General features: G+C 36.7%; 1 protein-coding gene across 1 annotated transcript in view; it reads left to right on the top strand.

The window, feature by feature from the left end:
• LRP1B (LDL receptor related protein 1B) overlaps positions 1–18,803 on the top strand; it is a 1,719,891-nt gene that overhangs the window by 524,018 nt on the left and 1,177,070 nt on the right. The gene's annotated exons all lie outside the window — the stretch shown is intronic.

Raw genomic sequence — 18,803 nt, forward strand, 5'->3', positions numbered from 1 at the left:
GATCTATAAAAGAATTACTGCCTGTGGTAGCTATAGCCTTATGAAATGTATTTCTTAAATAGTAGGACTTGAAAGTTGCAATTACTCCTGATCCATGGACCACAAAATGGATGTTGTGTTAGTAGGCATGAAAACAACATTGATCTTATTATCCATCTCCATCAGAGCTCTTGTGTGACCAGGTGCATTGCCAATGAGCAGTAATATTTTTTAAAGGAATCTTTTTTTTACCCCCTAAGAAGTAGATCTCAACAGTGGGCTTAAAGTATTCAGTACACCACGTTGCAAACAAACACACTGTCATCTAAGCTTTATTGTTCTATTTATAAAGCAAAGGTAGAGTAGATTTAGCATAATGCTTAAGGGCCCAAGGATTTGGGGAATGGTCAGTGAACGTTGGCTTTAACTGCATGTCACCAGTTGCATCAGCCCTTAACAAGAGATTCAGCCTGTCCATTGAAGCTTTGAAGCCAGGTATTGACTTCTCCTCTTTAGCACTGAAAGTCCTAGGTGACTTCTGCTTTCAATAGAAAGCTATTTCATCTATATTGGGAATCTGTTGTTTAATATAGCCACCCTCATTAATGTTCTTAGCTAGATCTTGTGGATACGTTCTGCAGTTTCTACAGTAGCACTTCCTGCTTCACCTTGCACTTTTATGGTACAAAGACAGTTTCTTTCCATAACCTCATGAGCTAACCTCTGCTAGCCTCACGCTTTCTTCTGCATCTTCCTCACTTTCTCAGCCTTCATAGAATTGAAGAGAGTTAGGGTCTTGTTCTGGATTAAGCTTTGGTTTAAGGGAATATTGTGGCTCATTTGCTCTTCTCTCCAGACCACTAAAACTTTCTCCTTATCAGCAATAAGGCTGTTTTGCTTTTTTATTCATGTGTTCACTGGAGTAACACTTTTAATTCCTTTAAGAACGTTTCCTTTGCATTCACAGCTTGGCTAACTGGTGCAGGAGGCCTAGGTTTCGGCCTCTCTCAGCCTTTGATGTGCCTTCCAAACAATCATTTTTAGTTTTGACTTAAGGTGAGAGACATGCTCAGGTCGTGATCCTGGAGTCCGGGATCGAGAGCCGCATCAGGCTCCCTGCTCAGCGGGGAGTCTGCTTCTCCCTCTGACCCTCCCCCCCTCATGCTCTATCTCATTCTCTCTCTCAAATAAGTAAATAAAATCTTTAAAAAAAAAAAATTCCATAATCAAGGAAATTTGTTTTATGTAGTATTCTGCATTCCTTCTAAGTGCTTCTCAGTGTCCATTAACGTATTAAGGATTCAATCCTACAGTATAGAAAAGAAAAGAAAACAAAACCCTCATTTTCCAAATGAATTTGACCATGGAACTCTTTATCTTAACACTTCCTGAAAATAGTCTATTACTTGGAAAATACTTGATAGTAACATTGCAATAAAAGCACAGATTTTATTTCCCCTTAAGTGTTCTGGGGATACTTAAGAAGGGCAACTGCGGGGCGCCTGGGTGGCTCAGATGGTTAAGCTTCTGCCTTCGGCTCAGGTCATGATCACAGGGTCCTGGGATCGAGCCCCGCATCAGGCTCCCTGCTTGGCGGGGAGCCTGCTTCTCCCTCTACCTCTACTGTTCCCCCTCCTTGTGCTCTCTCGCTCTCTCTGTCAAATAAAAAAATAAATAAAATCTTTTAAAAAAAAAAGAAAAAGAAGGGCAACTGCATGGAAAGCAGAATGAACTCCAATGTGCAATTTCCAAATTGATTTCTTATTATTGATAGATAGTCAATAAGAGTACAGATACACTTTGCTGTAGAGTTTACCAGAGTTTGCACACAGATTATCCAAATCTATATCTCAAATCCATTCAGATTAATAATTAAAAATGTAATAAACAAGCAAAAATATGAAAGTGCATGTAGTGGTGAGAAAATACATGCTCATTAGGAGGAGATCCAAGATTATATAGGGATTTTTTTTCTTAAAAAGTTGTACAACTTTCAGGTCACTTTGTGGTCACTTTCCAAAGGTCACAGCAGTATTGACTTTAGCATCAGGAAATGTAAATCCTAAAAGAGCTATGTGTTTTCCTACATGCTAAGTACTACTAGAGAGAAAGGACAATAAGCAGGCAAGGAAAAAAGCTGAGAAATGTAGCAGATGATTGTCAATAAGGGGGTAAGGAAGGGTAGGAAGTCAGCAGTCTTCCCCAAAAAGAAAAAAGAAAAAACAAAAAAGGGCACTTAAAATAGGGTGAAGACATTTTCCAACCTTCCCACTATTGCCCGAGAAAGGCGGAGTAGAGCGGAGGAGACTTTGCTGGTTTGTACCTATGGTACCTGCCAATCTGATCTCTTACTTACTACAGTAATATGAAGAATCTTTCAGAAAATGGAAAACTTCCTGTCACATATCCCATAGTACTCTGAAACCTCTGGTATCTTTGGGTGTATTTCTGTAAACCATTTCAAGGATCCCTGGTACCATTTAGAAATACCCCAATTGATGATCATTTGTTTGGAATATTATTCTTCTGAGTTTAAATCTCAAGTATTATAAACTATAAATATTTATCTTGTACACATCTCTGCCTTCAGCTTGTCCTGTGCCTACAACTTCATCCTACATAGTTTAATTTTTAAGAGATAGAAAAATGTCCAGGGGATCACTGATAATGTTATCTCATACCCGAAGCTTGCTTTGAGGGCAGAAACAAGATCCCTGAAATGTGGGCTCCTGCTTAGCACACTTTATAAAGGCACTTCTAATCTCAGGACAATTAGTAACACATTCCCATCTAAATCTGCTTTAACATGGAGCTGCACCTATTATGGGTGGCTGATTCTAAAGCAGTCATTTAATGAAATCTTATTTCAAGGGTAATAGAAAGCTTGTTGTTTGTGTCTTAAAAATTCAACTTCCTTTTCAAGCAGATAGTTAAAGCCACAGGTAATAAAATGCTACCATTTTAGTTTCATACTTTCCTCAGCCATTTCCCCAGATAACCTAGGGCATGAACTACATTTGGAAAAGGAGAAATCATTAAAATGGCTGATAATTATCCAGAAGCTTACCAGTTTTACCAATCTCTGAAGAAAATCCCATTAAATCGGGCTGTGTCCCGTTTCCCCAAATAAAATACCATACAGCAGAGGCTTATCAGAGCTTATCATTTTGAGGCCATTAATTAAGCAAATTTACTCCGGGTGAAAATGTTTCCCAGAAATCTCTCTTGGATTGACATTTATTTTGTGTTAACCACTCTGCCTGGCTTGGCTCAGCACCACATGTAGAGGCCATTTAAACAATATTAAGATAACAGCATTAATTCACTATTCTTCTGTTAATCATATAGAAGCAGATCCGCTTGTTATAAATAGTGATCTTTCCTTGCCTGAAGCTCAACTCTTAGCACTTGTTCTAATGCAAATCCCTGTCCTTTTGTACTAGCTGCTAGTAATAGTATTTAATAGTGTGCTGTTCTTTTCTTAGGTTTCAGCACTGTAAGGAAGGGAAAAAGAGGCTCCAGTTTTAAATTTGTTTTAAATTCAGTTTTAAATTTGAATAGGATTGCCTTCCAAAAGAATGGGAGGAGGAGGACACAACCTTTTTGACTGGTTTTGATCAAAAGCATCATTTTTCTCTTTTCTGGTAACGATTACTGGAATTGAGATTCAAATTAAGCAGTGTGTCTGACAGATGATGTAATGTGTCATAACTTTTCCTTATCTGCAAAATAAGTCTATTAGGTTGGAAAGTCAGGAAGTTTTGTCAAGATTTCATTTATTTTCACATCTGGTTCACACTCACTACGGAAGAGAGATAGCTACTCTCTTCCTGGCAAACCGTGGTTAAAAGATTTCTGTCATTACCTTATGTGGAGTGTTGGAATTACTCAAGCTGATGGAATTAGGCAGGCAAATGTTCAGTTGGATTCTAGTGACTAGAAAGTCGTCTTTGCTTGCTTGTATAATTAGGCATGGCTTTTTAACAACTTTCTGTATCCCCTGGGGCGCTTGCAGGAATATAGGAGGTAATGTTTCAGGAAGCTGGTGCTGCTGCAGTGTATTGTTAACCAGTTGCTCGGCCAGTCAAATTCAGTCAACTACAATGTATCTTCTTTAAAAGACCTTCAAAATAATACAATTATATCCTGAGGGAGAAGCAAATAGGCAGCATGTTCATAGTATCAGTGCTCTGGTTTTTCCTCCCCAGAATCATCAGCATTGCCATTCAACCTATATTTGCCCAGTGGCACCAAAGTCCTGGGTCTTGTTCTGGGTGTCTGAAAAACTGATGAACAAAGTAACCTTCTTCCCCCTCTTTGTGGAATTCCCAGCCAAATGGTGTAGAAAAGTAACAAGACATTAACAGAGTCTAATGAAACAAGAATAGAACAGGATGCCAAAGGGTACCTATGAGGCGCTTGCCAATCAGAAAGAGTGGGTGGGGTGAGTAGATTTCTCAGGGAACGTTCTGGCTCACCTTGACACAGGAATATCTGAAGCTAAGCTCAAGGAGTAGGGATAGAGAGTGGAGAGGGTGCTCTAGGTAGAGATAATAATTTGAGCAAACACCTGGAAGCTAAAGGGAACATGACATTCTTAGGAAAATATAGTTCACAATGGCTAGACCACAGGAGTAATGGTGCGTTTGGGTGTTTTAGACTGTCTTAATAAAAAGAAGGTTAATTACTTAGTAGGATTGTTAATCCCCAGGTTATATAAGAGAGGTGCAAATAGTTATAATAACTAGCACAGCATACACTAATCACACAAATATTTGTATCAAGTACATAATATAATTTGAAAGATCTGCCCCCAAATATCTTTTTTCCCTGGCATACCATAACAAATTAAAATTTTACCATTAGAGATTCATTTATTTGGAGTCTTAGTATTACAGTTATTGAACAGGACATGTATTAGCTATTTTTGACACATATTATGTTAGAGTGAATGACTTTATCATATTCTTTCTAATGCTATAATACTAAGATCAGATTGTGGAAAGACTGAGAAAGGCAGGCAGAGAAGAATATTTAGATAGAAGAAATGTTGGAAGAATGGCTCAGGGGAAAGGTGGAGTCGTGTGGACACCTAGAATAAAACTATCCTGAGAGAAGAGAAAAGGGGTTTGAAAGAAGAAGGGCTGGCTGACACAACAGTGGGGTGTTGAGCTGTCTTACACCACTCGTGAGTGCCAACTGTTTTAATTTCATGAATTTTGGAGCCAGTTGTTAAACACAGTCATGGTTAAAAATTTATACATATGTAAATTTACAGTTAAATAAATTATACTAAAACAAAAGTAATATTCAAAACTTATTACTTTCTATTTGCTTTATTACATTTAATTATTATCTTTGCTCTTGGAAATATTTAAGCCCTTTGTAATTGCATGGTGGAAATACGATCTGAGTGTTCTCTTGTGTGTCTCTTCCCAACTGCTTGTTCAGTGACATCATGGTGGTAACTTAAAATTGGCCGTGATGAGTGTATTTATGCTATGAAAATTGGCAAACAAAAGAAATCAGAATTTGGTTTATTGTTTTGTTGATCGTCTGCTGTGGACTTAGGAAAGTGGTGGATAAGAAACATTAAAACTGTAGATTGAACTTAAAAGTGTATCATGGCTAGGGGCGCCTGGGTGGCTCAGTTGGTTAAGCGACTGCCTTCGGCTCAGGTCATGATCCTGGAGTCCCGGGATCGAGTCCCGCATCGGGCTCCCTGCTCGGCAGGGAGTCTGCTTCTCCCTCTGACCCTCCTCCCTCTCATGCTCTCTGTCTCTCATTCTCTCTCTCTCAAATAAATAGATAAAATCTTTAAAAAAAAAAAAAGTGTATCATGGCTATAGCTGCTACATGGTGAATAGTCCAATAAATGGAGAAACTATTCTTCTAACATTCAGAAAGTACGACCCAATTTTGCAAAGAATTCTCTCCAGTCATTGATAACAAAGTGAAATCAACATGTACCTTTATTGTTGCACTTTTGTAACATAAACTCATCAAGGGACATTTATATTGGAACTATGCTTCTTCATCAGTTATGTTTATACATTTTTCACAAATACAAGAGCTTGGCAAAATCAACTGGAAGCATTTTGTGTGAATTAATTGGCTATAAAGAATTTACAATAAAGACTATTGTATATTTTATTTGGGTGTCACACATCTTTATATCAGTGATATTTATAATAAGCTAAATACATATTTTTTATAAAGTTGTTTGTTAAACTGGCAAAAGTCTAAAAAATTATTTGCTTCACAATTTTGCCTTTGGCCATTTCCTGAAGGCTTCTACACATATCATTCTTTAAAAAAAAAAAAAAAGATTTTATTTATTTATGAGAGAGAGAGAGAGGCAGAGGGAGAAGCAGAGAGAGACAGAGGGAGAGGCAGAGAGAGACAGAGGGAGGAGCAGGGAGGTCAATGTGGGACTCAATCCCAGCACCCCGGGATCATGACCTGAGCCAAAGGCAGACGCTTAACCAACTGAGCCACCCAGGTACCCTATACATATCATTCTTAATGAGCATGCTAACATATCTAGTGTTTTAATTTAATTCCTCTGTACAGTGATGGTTTGCATGGTCTCCCAATATTACTCTTCCCATCAAAGCAGATGTTCAAGACTGGGAAGAGAAGTTGTACATGTGATAGGCTCAGGAAGAGAAATCACTCATTTCACCTGGAGTTGTGTACTATTGTTCCCACTGCCACCACCCATTACTTTGATTTGTGCCATTTGGAGCATCCATATATGCCTTAGTTCTTGAAATGCCTCTCTAGGGAAAATGCCAAGTACCATTCAGGCTATGGCAATGGAATTTATCAAACAAATTATCCCTAATTGACCATTTTGTCTCCTTTTCATCAAAACCTTGGGGAAATATGTTGAAGCTAGAGGAAATATTTTTAAGATGTGAGGTCTAATTTAGTGAAAGCAGGATGGGGGAGAGATAGGGAGTGATCTCTAAAGAAAATAAGAATGCATCATTAGTTTCAGAGGTAGAGTTCAGTTATTCATCCGTTGCGTGTAACACCCAGTGCTCATTACATCACGTGCCCTCCTTAATGCCCATTACCCAGTTACCGCAGCCCCCCACCCAAAATATAATAAAATTTAAAAAAAAAGAAAATAAGAATGCATTCCTAGAAATAGTATGTGGCTGCTATTGCCTAGTGACCAGTAACTTTAATTATTGTTCAAGTGTACCAGAAACTTAAGGACTTAGGTCACAAAGCAACCTGAGATGATTTGCTTTGGTTACACATGACTTTGACACAAGTAGCTTTTATCAAACTGTAAAACATAAACTGTTCTTTTGTTATTGTGGGAATAATTAGCAGTATGTTTTTATATAATTCCTAATACATGTGTGTGTTGGGGAATGTTGAGATGGATTTTTCCATTTTTCTTCTTTTGTCAAAGTAATACATAGTTAACATCTACCAGATTTAATTTTGTAAAGGTAAGAATCAAATCATGCTTTGCATACCTTAGTCCTTAGGTATTCACAAAGCAGGCCATACATTAGGTCCTCTAAATATACTTGGTGAAAGAAAAACAATAACAAAAGGAAAGAAGGAGAGGGGGAGAGTAAACAGAGAGGGAGGGAGGGAATAAGGGAAAGGCATAAGCAAAGTTAAGTGTCAAGGTATAAAACGCAAGCATAATTTCACCAACAACTTACAATAATAACAATATTCTATTATATTTCTTGTACTCATTTTCTAGGGCTGCGGTAACAAAATACCCCAGACTGGGTGGCTTAAACAACAGAAATTTATTTCTCATAGTTCTGGAGGCTAGAAATCCAAGGTCAAGATGTTGGCAAGCTTGGTATACCCGGAGGCCTCTCTCCTTGGCTTTCAGATGCCTGTCTTCTCCTTGTGGCCTCACATGGTCTTTCCTCTGTACCCGAGCTCTTGGCATCTTTGTGTGTCCGAATTTCTTCTTATAAGGACACTAGTCAGGTTGGATTAAGGCTCACCATGATGACCTCATTTTAACTTAATCACCTCTTTAAAGACCCTGTCTCTAAAAACAGTCACATTCTGAGTTATTGGGGCAGAGGGTACAATTCAGCCTATATGGCTAGTTACAGTGCTTCTTTTCTTTTCTTTTTCTTTTCTTTTCTTTTCTTTTCTTTTCTTTTCCTTTCCTTTCCTTTCCTTTCTTTTTTTTAGCATGCATTTAAAAAAAAGTATAAATAACATACAGTGTTACATTAGTTTCAATGTACATTATAGTGATTCAAGAATTCTATACTCATTGTTCATCATGATAAGTGTACTCCTAATCCCCTTCACCTATTCCACCCAGCCCCCCACCTACCTCCCTTCTGGTAACAACCAGTTTGTTCTTATATTCAGTGTTCCCCCCACCCAAGGGAATGGTTGACGTGTAATTTTTAAACTTTCTTATAAGCTTAACATTTTTATTTTAAATATTTTACCATACCACCAAAAACTTGGCAAATACTAATGTAACAACTTAAATACTATTACGTACATTAACCAATTCTCCCATTTGGTCACATAAGTTGTTTTCAGTGTTGGCTTGTATTAGTACAATGTGCATCAGTAGTTGTTGAAATTTCATATTCTTTAAGCTTCTTGATGCTGGTGAGGTGTCCTTGGAATTCAAAATGATGTGGTCAATTTTATTTTTTATCTCCCATAAAGGAGCATCATGATGTACTTAATAAAACTGAAATGTGGAAAGTATCCTTCTCTAACATGGATGTCTGTGAAAGAAATAAATTGCTCCAAATGTGTACAAAGAGGCATTCAGAAGCTTTAATGAAGTAATATCAGTCTGAAGGTTATTTATTTGGGTTCAATTTTGCTGTTTTTTTTTCTTTTACATTTCACCACACTGAAATTGGACTTTATTATTATAATAAAAATGAAAGCAGCTGAATGATGTAACAACTTAAAAAATAAGAAAAACAGACTATCTTCTGACATTGAACATGGGTAAAGCAAGGACAGGATATATATCTTGTTTGATACACATACACACACACACACACACAAAGTACCATTTCTGAGCTGTGGCTGAGACGACCTTTCCAAAGTCTTGCTTCGCATATGGAAAGTGTATTTTTCTATTTAGCAGTAACAGCTGCTGAAAATGTGCTGGGCCTTTACCTGTGTGTTTATGGTGGCAGAACTCACTGGATCATGTAATGGGCTCAGTGTTCAGCTACAGACCTGGCTCTGCTTCTCTCGGCTGTTCTTCTTAAAGGCACCTGGCTTGAGGCCTAGAATCCCGGGTGGTCTTACCTGATTTAGCTAAAGAGGTGTCAGGCCTTTAATGATCCCATAAACCTGAAAATAGAGAGGAAACTCAAGACTTACGTAATTCTGTCCCAAATTAACCATGAAGAATCCATTGAAATAGAACCTTTCTATTATTATTATTATTATTATTATTATTATTATTATTATTATTATTTCTTTAAATCAGTTGTCAGCAAACGTTTTTTCTGAAAAGGGCTTGATAGTAAATATTTTAGGTAGTATAGGTCACATATGTATCAGTTCAACATTCTTCTTTCTTTTTTTTGTATTTGTTTTTAAACTCTTTAAACATGCAAAACCATTTTTATCTCAATTCATACAAAACAAGCCATGTGCTGAATTTGGCCAGTGGGCCATAGTTTTCTTTTGTCCTCCAAGTTGCACAGATAGAGATGGCAAATCTGGATGTACTCTACAGTAGCACTTTTTTTTAAATTTTCATTTTTAAATCCATTGCTTACTTTATTTTGGCTAGACCACATCTTCTGTATACAGAGTTTGCCTCACAGGGAGACCAAATCGGCCCTCTGGCATAACATTTCAGAAATTTTGAAAAATACTTAATCAAAAAATTACTTAATTTCATACTAGAAATGGCCAGGTGCAGCAAGCTGAAATGGACTGTCCATTGACTAGTCCTTCCTAATGTGATCGCAGAAAAACAAAAATGTTGTCTTAAGTGCCTAGTGTTTGATGTCCTCAAGAGTTTCAGAAGATTCTACAGTGTAGAAGGATTTTGATACTAAACCGTGCCTTATACATAGTTTTAATACATTGTCTTGATCACTAGTACTTCTATAATGGTAGATTGTGCATTCAGACTTTTAAGCACTAAAACATAAGTAACTATGTTTCTCTTTCTTCATCTGTCTCATCCGATCATCTGCTCATCTGTTTTATCTGAACAACCATTTTATATAATTCATAAAATGTATATAATTTCAATATATAAAATTTTGCTGCTTTTTTTTTTTTAAAGATTTTATTTATTTATTTGAGACAGAGAGAATGAGAGAGAGAGAGCACATGAGAGGGGGGAGGGGCAGAGGAGAAGCAGACTCCCCGCCGAGCAGGGAGCCTGATATGGGACTCGATCCCGGGACTCCAGGATCATGACCTGAGCCGAAGGCAGTTGCTTAACCAACTGAGCCACCCAGGCGCCCTAAAATTTTGCTGCTTTTAATAAAAGTTTTAATCCTTTTTTTTAATGACATTTCCATGGAAAGCTAACATTAGTCATTGACATCAAAAGGTTAACACCTTTAGTGCCCTTGAGGGCACTGGGTACAAGAAATTTTGGTGTGATGAAGAATAACACCTAGACCCATCAGGAGGCTGAGGCACAGAAACAGCATTTTTTCCATGTTCTATTCTTCCCTAGTGTAGGAGCTCTTCTTTTACATGAGGACCAGTGGCCTTTCCAACAATTTCCAATTATCTACCAGCTATCTGTTTACATTTATTCACACACCTAGTTTTTGTTTGTTTACTCTTTGGTAGCATTTCCCACTTAGAGTTCAAGAAAGTAGATTGCATTCATTTGAAACTTTTATGAAAAATTAGGAAAATGTAATACAATCACCTCACTGGAATCTAGCCAAACTCCTAGTTTGGCATTTACCTTACAAAATTAGATCTTAAAATCTGTAATGACAGTTTTTGGTCAGGACTTCAATTTTAGGCCTCAGCCTAAAGAAAATATTTTTAATTGGAGAGTTATTCTCAAGTTTTTTTCAAAGCATGTTTTATGATTGCTCTTTTGGGTGAGTTTTGAGACAAAAGACTTACTTAATTGGATCTATAGAAAGATCTATTTTTAGATGAATAATGGTACCACAACTACAGACTTAAAGTAAAATGTTGACTCATACTATTTTACTTAAAAGAAGCACGTGTTATGAACTTTTGAGTAGAAGGCATTACTTACTGGTCAGTTATGATATCGTAACATGAATATATTAGCTATTGAATATATCAGCCCAGAAGAATATGTAAGTGAACTAAGTTCTGAAATAGTCCATTATAATTTTTTGAGATAGGAAAATTCTGTTAAGTGTACTCTGATGCAAGATATGGGCAAATGGAGTTATGGAAACTACCCCATCAACCACCCCTCTCCCCAAGGCAGAGAGAACACTTTTAAGTGTCAAACCTAAGATTGACTTAAAGATTAGTAACTACTTTGACCTTTTATACACACACACATACACACACACATATTCAACTGAGCTTATTGGGACTACCATTTTGTTTTTCAAAAGCTCAGTAATACGGCTTCTCTATGAAATGATAAGTCCCTTCTAACAGATCATTTTTTCATCTCTTGCCTTCCAATGGGAAATATTTGAATAATATCCTTGGGTTGTATAAACTTAATTTACTTCAGTCAGGTACTTGTCTTGCTTCTAGACATCTAACAGTGACAGAGCTATGCTTTAATACAGACCAATTGTAAACCATAGCATTTGATCTAGATTATTCCATGTCTTTTATTGGGAAAAAGGAATACTACTTTTCTGGAATTTATGCAACACAAAATCTCAGTTTAACCATGCATTTAAAAATATGTTAAAATAAATGAGACAATATTCAGTACTTGGTACATGGAAGTTTCCCAACAAATATCTATTGACATTTTAACCCATGCTAAAATGGTTAATATATTAATATTAACCAATTAGTTTTAGTACTGCCAAACTGCATTTTAATTTGTACTTGTTTATGTGTATTATGTATAGATTGGATGTATGGATTTCCTATTGAAATTAAAATAGGTAATGTGAGAACATTTATAGGTTTAGGCGTTGCCTGTTCTTCCTTTGAACTTGGCTATTGTAGGAGAAAACAATGAATCCAGGAAGGTAGAGGAGACCTGGACAGGTAGAGGGTCCAAATAGGTTGCTTGAAGAGAAAGTTTTAGGATGTTTAGAAGGGGGGAGAAATATTGTGGGAACAGCTATTGTGAGAAGATAAAATAGATTTCAGGAGTTTAGCATTATATTATGAAGAGGATCCCCTTTTATAACAGTTTGAGAGGATTATGAAATGTTTAGATTACTTTATGAGTATCTAACTTATTAGACTTGAGCAAACATGGGACTGGGCAGACACTTGACTAATTCTATGTGGATTAGATTTTAGGAGCTAGGCTTTATGGTTCAATACCCAGCTATACTTCACACAAAAGTCAAAAAATGCCAAAATATGCCAAAGCATATTTTCATGATGGTTATAATATCACTAGGCTTATGGTGCAAAGGGTAAAGATTTACCCTAAAGACCTTTAATGTGTCTTAGACTACTACTGTGGAGAGAGGGACTAGAGACCAATCAGAGACCTAATGCGCTTCCTTGTGAAATTGAAAGCAGGAGGCATGTTGAAATTCAACCTCCATGGGCTCAGACTTTCTTAAATTGGAGCCCTTTGTGGATGATAGAAGTCATAGTAGCTATGTTCAGACTAGTTCAAGGCATTTGTTCAGCTCAATGATAGAAGATTCTCTGGGAAATTGGCTGGTACTCTGAGTCTTGCTTTAGAACTGTTGATACAGGCTACTTGCTATTACAAACTTGAGAAATTTGGGTGGAGTTCTTTGTGGAAACCTAGAAAAGTATTACTCATGGTCCTGGCTAGAGCATGCTATTAAAATGGTCTAGACATGGTAATAATTCAGCAGAAAAATACAACTAGGTGAAGGTCTACAGTTCAACAGTAGGGATTACTTGTAGTCTGAAAGTCACCCAGCTTCTGTTTGTTGCAACCTGCTTCACATTGGCTTCAAAACTAGTGCAAGGTGATTTGTCTGTATTCATATGTTGAATACATGTTTGCATATCAACAAGATAAGGTACTTATATGTAGAGAATGGAGAGATTTCAACAACAGTCTGCAAGGAGAAGATATAGGTACTTCCATAATAAAACTAAGACCACCCATCAAAATCAACAAAAACAGACCAACACCAAGACATATTGTTATTAAATTTGCAAAATATAGTGACAAAGAAAAAATATCTTAAAAGCAGCAAGCGAGCTTACAAGGGAAGACCTATAAAACTAGCTGTAGATTTCTCCGCAGAAGCTTGGCAAGCCAGAAGAGAGTGGAATGATGTATTCAAAGTGCCTATTGGGAAAAATCTGCAGCCAAGAATATTCTATCCAGTAAGGCTATCATTCAGAATAGAAGGAGAGATAAAGAGCTTCCCAGACAAAAAAAATAAAGGAGTTCATGGCTACTAAACCAGCCCTGTAAGATATATTAAAGAGGACTCTGAGTGGAAAGGAAAAATCAAAAGTGACAAAAATAAGGAAGGACCAAGAAAATCTCCAGAAACAATAAGAAAACAAGTAATAAAATGCCATTAAATACATATCTGTCAGTAATTACTCTGAATATAAATGGATGAAATGCTTTAATCAAAAGACACAGGGTGTCAGAATGGATTAAAAAAAAAAAAAAAGCAAGACCCATCTATATGTTGCCTAAAACAATAAAACAATAAAAAACATAAAGGAACTCATTGATAATAATGCAATAATAGTAGGGGACTTTAACACCCCACTTAAAAATGGTCAGATCATCTAAGCAGAAGATCAACAAGGAAACAATGGCTTTGAATGATACACTGACCAGATGGACTTCACAGATACATTCAGAACATTCCTAAAGCAGCAGAATACACATTCTTTTGAAGTACACATGGAATATTCTCCAGAACAGATCACATACTAGGTCACAAATCAAGCCCCAACAAGAAAAAAGTACTGAGATCTTACTATGCATATTTTCTGACCATGACACCATGAAACTTGAAGTCAACCACAAGAAAAAAAAAAAAAAAAGGAAAAATCACAAATACATGCAGGTTAAACAGCATGCTACTAAACAATGGATGGGTCAACCAGAAAAAGAAAGAAGAAATTAAAAATGTATATAAAAAAACAAACAAATGAAAATGAAAACACAGTGGTCCAAAACCTTTGGGATGCAGCAAAAGTGGTCATAGAGGGGAATATATAGCAATTGAGGCCTATTGCAGGAAGCAAGAAAAATATCAAATAAAAAGCTTAACCTCACACCTAAAGGAACTAGAAAAAGAACAACAAATGAAGTCTGAAGCCAAGGGAAAAAATAAAGATTAGAGCAGAAACAAATGATATAGAAACTAAAAGCAAATCAATAGAATAGATCATTGAAACCAAGAGCTGGATCTCTGAAAAAAATATTGATAAACTCCTAACCAGACTTACCAAAAAGAAAAGAGAAAAGACCCAAATAAAATCGCAGGCAAGAGAGGAGAAATAACAACAAACACCACAGAAATACAAACAATAATAGAATATTATGAAAAACTGTATGCGAATAAATTGGACAACCTAGAAAAAATGGATAAATTCCTAGAAACATATAAACTACCAAAAGTGAAACAGGAAGAAATAGAAAACTTTAACAGAATGATAACCAACAAAGAAATTGAATCAGTAATAAAAAATCTCCCAACAAACAGAAGTCCAGGGCCAGATGGCTTCCCAAGGGAATTCTACCAAACATTTATTTTTTTTTTTAAATATTTATTTATTTATTGGAGAGAGAGAGCATGGGGGTGGGGGTGGGGAGAGGCCGAAAGAGAGGGAGAGAGAATCCTAAGCAGACTCCCAGTTGAGAGGGGAGCCCAATGTGGGGCTCAGTCTCACAACCCTGAGATCACCTGAGCTAAAATCAAGAGTTAGATGCTTAACTGACTGAGCCACCCAGGCGCCCTTCTACAAACCATTTAAGGAAGAATTAATACCTGTTCTTCTCAAACCATTCCAAAAGATAGAAAGGAAGGACAACTTCCAAATTCATTCTGTGAAGCCAGCATTACCTTGATACCAAAACCAGACAAAGACAACACTAAAAAAGAGAACTACAAGCCAATATCCCTGATGAACATGAATGCAAAAATTCTCAATAAAATGCTACCAAACCAAATCCAATGTACATTAAAAGAATCATTCACAATGATGAAGTGTGATTTATTCCTGGGTTGCAAGGGTAGTTCAATATTTGCAAATCAATCAATGTGATACACCACGTTAATAAAAGAAAGCATAAGAACCATATGATCCTTTCAATAGATGCAGAAAAAGCAACTGACAAAGTACAACATCCATTCCTGATACAAACCCTCAACAAAGTAGGTTTAGAGGGAACATACTTCAACATAATAAAGGCAATATATGAAAAACTCACAGGCAATATCATCCTCAATGGGGAAAAACTGAGAGTTGTTCCTCTATGGTCAGGAACAAGACAGGGATGTCCACTACCACCACTGTTATTAAGCATAGTACTGGAAGTTCTAGCCACAGCAATCAGATAACAAAAAGAAATAAAAGGCATCTAAATCAGCAAGGAAGAGGTCAAACTTTCACTATTTGCAGATGACATGATACTCTATATAGAAAACCTGAAAGCCTCCACCAAAAAATGGCCTAAACTGAGACACAAATTCAGTAAAGTCACAGGATACAAAATCAATGTACAGAGAAATCCATTGCATTTCTGTACACCAGTAATGAAGCAGCAGAAGGAGAAATCAAGGAATCAATCCCATTTATAGTTGCACCAAAAACCATAAGATGCCTAATAATGATCCAAGGGAAAGAGGTGAAAGACCTGTACTCTGAAAACAATGTTGAAAGTAACTGAAGAGGACACTAAGAAATGGAAAGACATTCCATGCCCATGGATCAGAAGAACAAATATTGTTAAAATGTCCATATGACCCAAAGCAATCTACTCATTTAATGTAATTCCTACCAAAATTCCACTACCATTTTTCACAGAACTTGAACAAACAGTCCTGAAATTTGTATGGAAGCACAAAAGACCCCAAATAGCAAAAGCAACTTTGAAAAGGAAAAGCAAATATGGAGGCATCACAATTCTGGACTTCAAGTTATATTACAAAGCTGCAGTGATCAAAATGTTATGCTACTGGCACAAAAATAGACACATAGAACAATAGAGCAGAATAGAAAACTCAGAAATGAACCCACAACTATATAGTCAATTAATCTTTGACAAAGCAGGAAAGAATATCCAATGGGAAAAGACAGTGTCTTCAACAAATGGTGTTGGGAAAACTAGACAGCAACGTGCAAGAGAATGAGACTGGACCACTTTCTTACACCATACACAAAATAAATTCAAAATGGATGAAAGGTCTAAATGTGAGACCAGAAACCATTAAAATCCTAGAGGAAAACATAGGAAGTAACCACTTTTACATTAGTCATAGCAACCTCTTACTAGATATGTCTCCTGAGGCAAGGGACACAAAGGCAAAACTAAACTATTGGGTCTACATCAAAATAAAAAGCTTCTGCACAGCAAAGGAAAGAATCAACAAAACTAAAAGGCAACCTGTGGAATGGGAGAAGATATTCGCAAATGGCATATCTGTTAAAGGGTTAGTATCCAAAATTTATCAAGAACTTATCAAACTCAACATCCAAAGAATGAATAATCCAGTTAAAAAATGGGCAGAAGACAGAATAGGCATTTTTCTAAAGAAGACATACAGATGGCACACAGACACATGAAAAGATGCTCGACATCGCTCATCATCAGGGAAATACAAGTCAAAACAACGGTGAGTTATTACCTCACACCAGTCAGAGTGGCTAAAATTAACAACACAGGAAACAAGAGGTGTTGGCAAGGATGGGGAAAAGGGGAATGCACTTACGCTGTCCGTGGGAATGCAATCGGGTCCTGACAGTCTGGAAAACAGTATGAAGATTCTTGAAAAATGTTAAAAATAGAACTATCTTGCAATCTAGCAATTTCACTACTATGTATTTACCCAAAGGATACAAAAATACTAATTCAAAGGGATACATGCACCCAATGTTTATAGCGGCATTATCCGTAATAGCCAAATTATGGAAAGAGCCCAAATGTCTGTGGACTGATGACTTCTTTATCCAAAGAAGATGTAGGGTGTGTATATATATATATATATGCACGTATATACATATATATGTAAAATAGATAAGATAATGTACTTAATAATATATAATATATATACTATATAATATACTATGTAATATAGTATACATAATAGAATATTACTCAGCCATAAAGAATGAAATCTTGCCATTGGCAACTACATGAATGGAACCAAACAGTATTATGCTATTTGAAATAAGTCAGAAGAGACAAATACCATATGATTTCTTTCATATGTGGGATTTAAGAAACAAACAAACAAAAATGAGCATATGGAAAAAAAGAGAGAGAGAGAAAGCAAGCCAAACCAAGAAACAGACTCTTAACTACAGAGAACAAACTGGCGGTTACCAATGGGGTGGGGGGTGGGAAATGGGTTAAATAGTTGATGGGGATTAAGGAAGGCACCTGTTGTGACAAGCATTGCATGTTTTATGCAAGTGTTGAATCACTAAATTGTATACCTGAAATTAATATTATATATTATGTTAACTAATTGGAATTAAAAATAAATAACAACAAAAAAACAAAAACTAAGACCAAACTACAGAACTCATATTCACAGCAGGAAGATAGACTCGGTGTACCTGCATGGCTACCAGTGTGATTTCTGTCTCTTCTTAATGAATTACCAAGAAACCAGATGCTGACTTGTGTGAATAAATGGACAATTTGACCTTAGTCAGGAGACCCCAACAGCTCACCCAAAGTTCTGTATGGAGGTCTTGCCGACTTAAATGTTTTCCTTATAACAGTGTATGTAACCTGATCTTCTAAGCGCTGGTATTATGTAGGCTCAAGTAGGAGTGCAGATAGACCTGTGCTTGCTAGAAGAGCATCTAGTTGCAATCTTAGTCCATGAGGAAAAAAAAAATCCAGTGAATTGCAAACCTTTCTTAGTTTGTGTAGAGTACCTGGAATTAGGTGTTACAGTAGGTAGCATAATTAACTGATGCTTTTCCTGCTCCAGGTGTGCTGGTCAGAGATATGGGAGTCATCCTTGTGTCTAATGGTGGCCAAGGTGTGGAGGAGACTCCGATTACATATTGTTCTAGTGTACCCATGCACCATATGCCCACCTATGACAGTCACCACTCACCTATCCTCCTCTCTCAAATACCATCACCGCCATTCTTCTGTGTCCAAAGACTTTAGAAGATATATATATTTATATAGTGCCTGCCTTCTGCCTTTGTGGAACACAAAAAAGTATCCAAAAGTGTTTCTTAACTTTGGCTGTGATTAGGTTCACTTGGGAAGCGTTTTTCACAATGTCTGGGCTCCATCCCAGAGATAGATTTAATTGGTTTGGGGCTCGAGCATTGAGTTTTTTTAAAAAGCTCTCCATGTGATTCCAAGGCTGCTCTAACCAGAGCACTTAAATGGGAAGGAAGGTGGGGTTGGGGAGGAGCTGATTATTGAGTGTTTATATCCTTTTCCCCTTCCCTACCTCTCTTTACCTGGCTTTTGCATTTCTGTGATGTTGATCAGAGTCCTAGGAAATGTAGTAAATTAGAAC

The sequence above is a fragment of the Leptonychotes weddellii genome, chromosome 3 (genome assembly GCF_054177405.1).
Source record: "Leptonychotes weddellii isolate Sample4059 chromosome 3, ASM5417740v2, whole genome shotgun sequence".
NCBI lineage: Eukaryota > Metazoa > Chordata > Mammalia > Carnivora > Phocidae > Leptonychotes > Leptonychotes weddellii.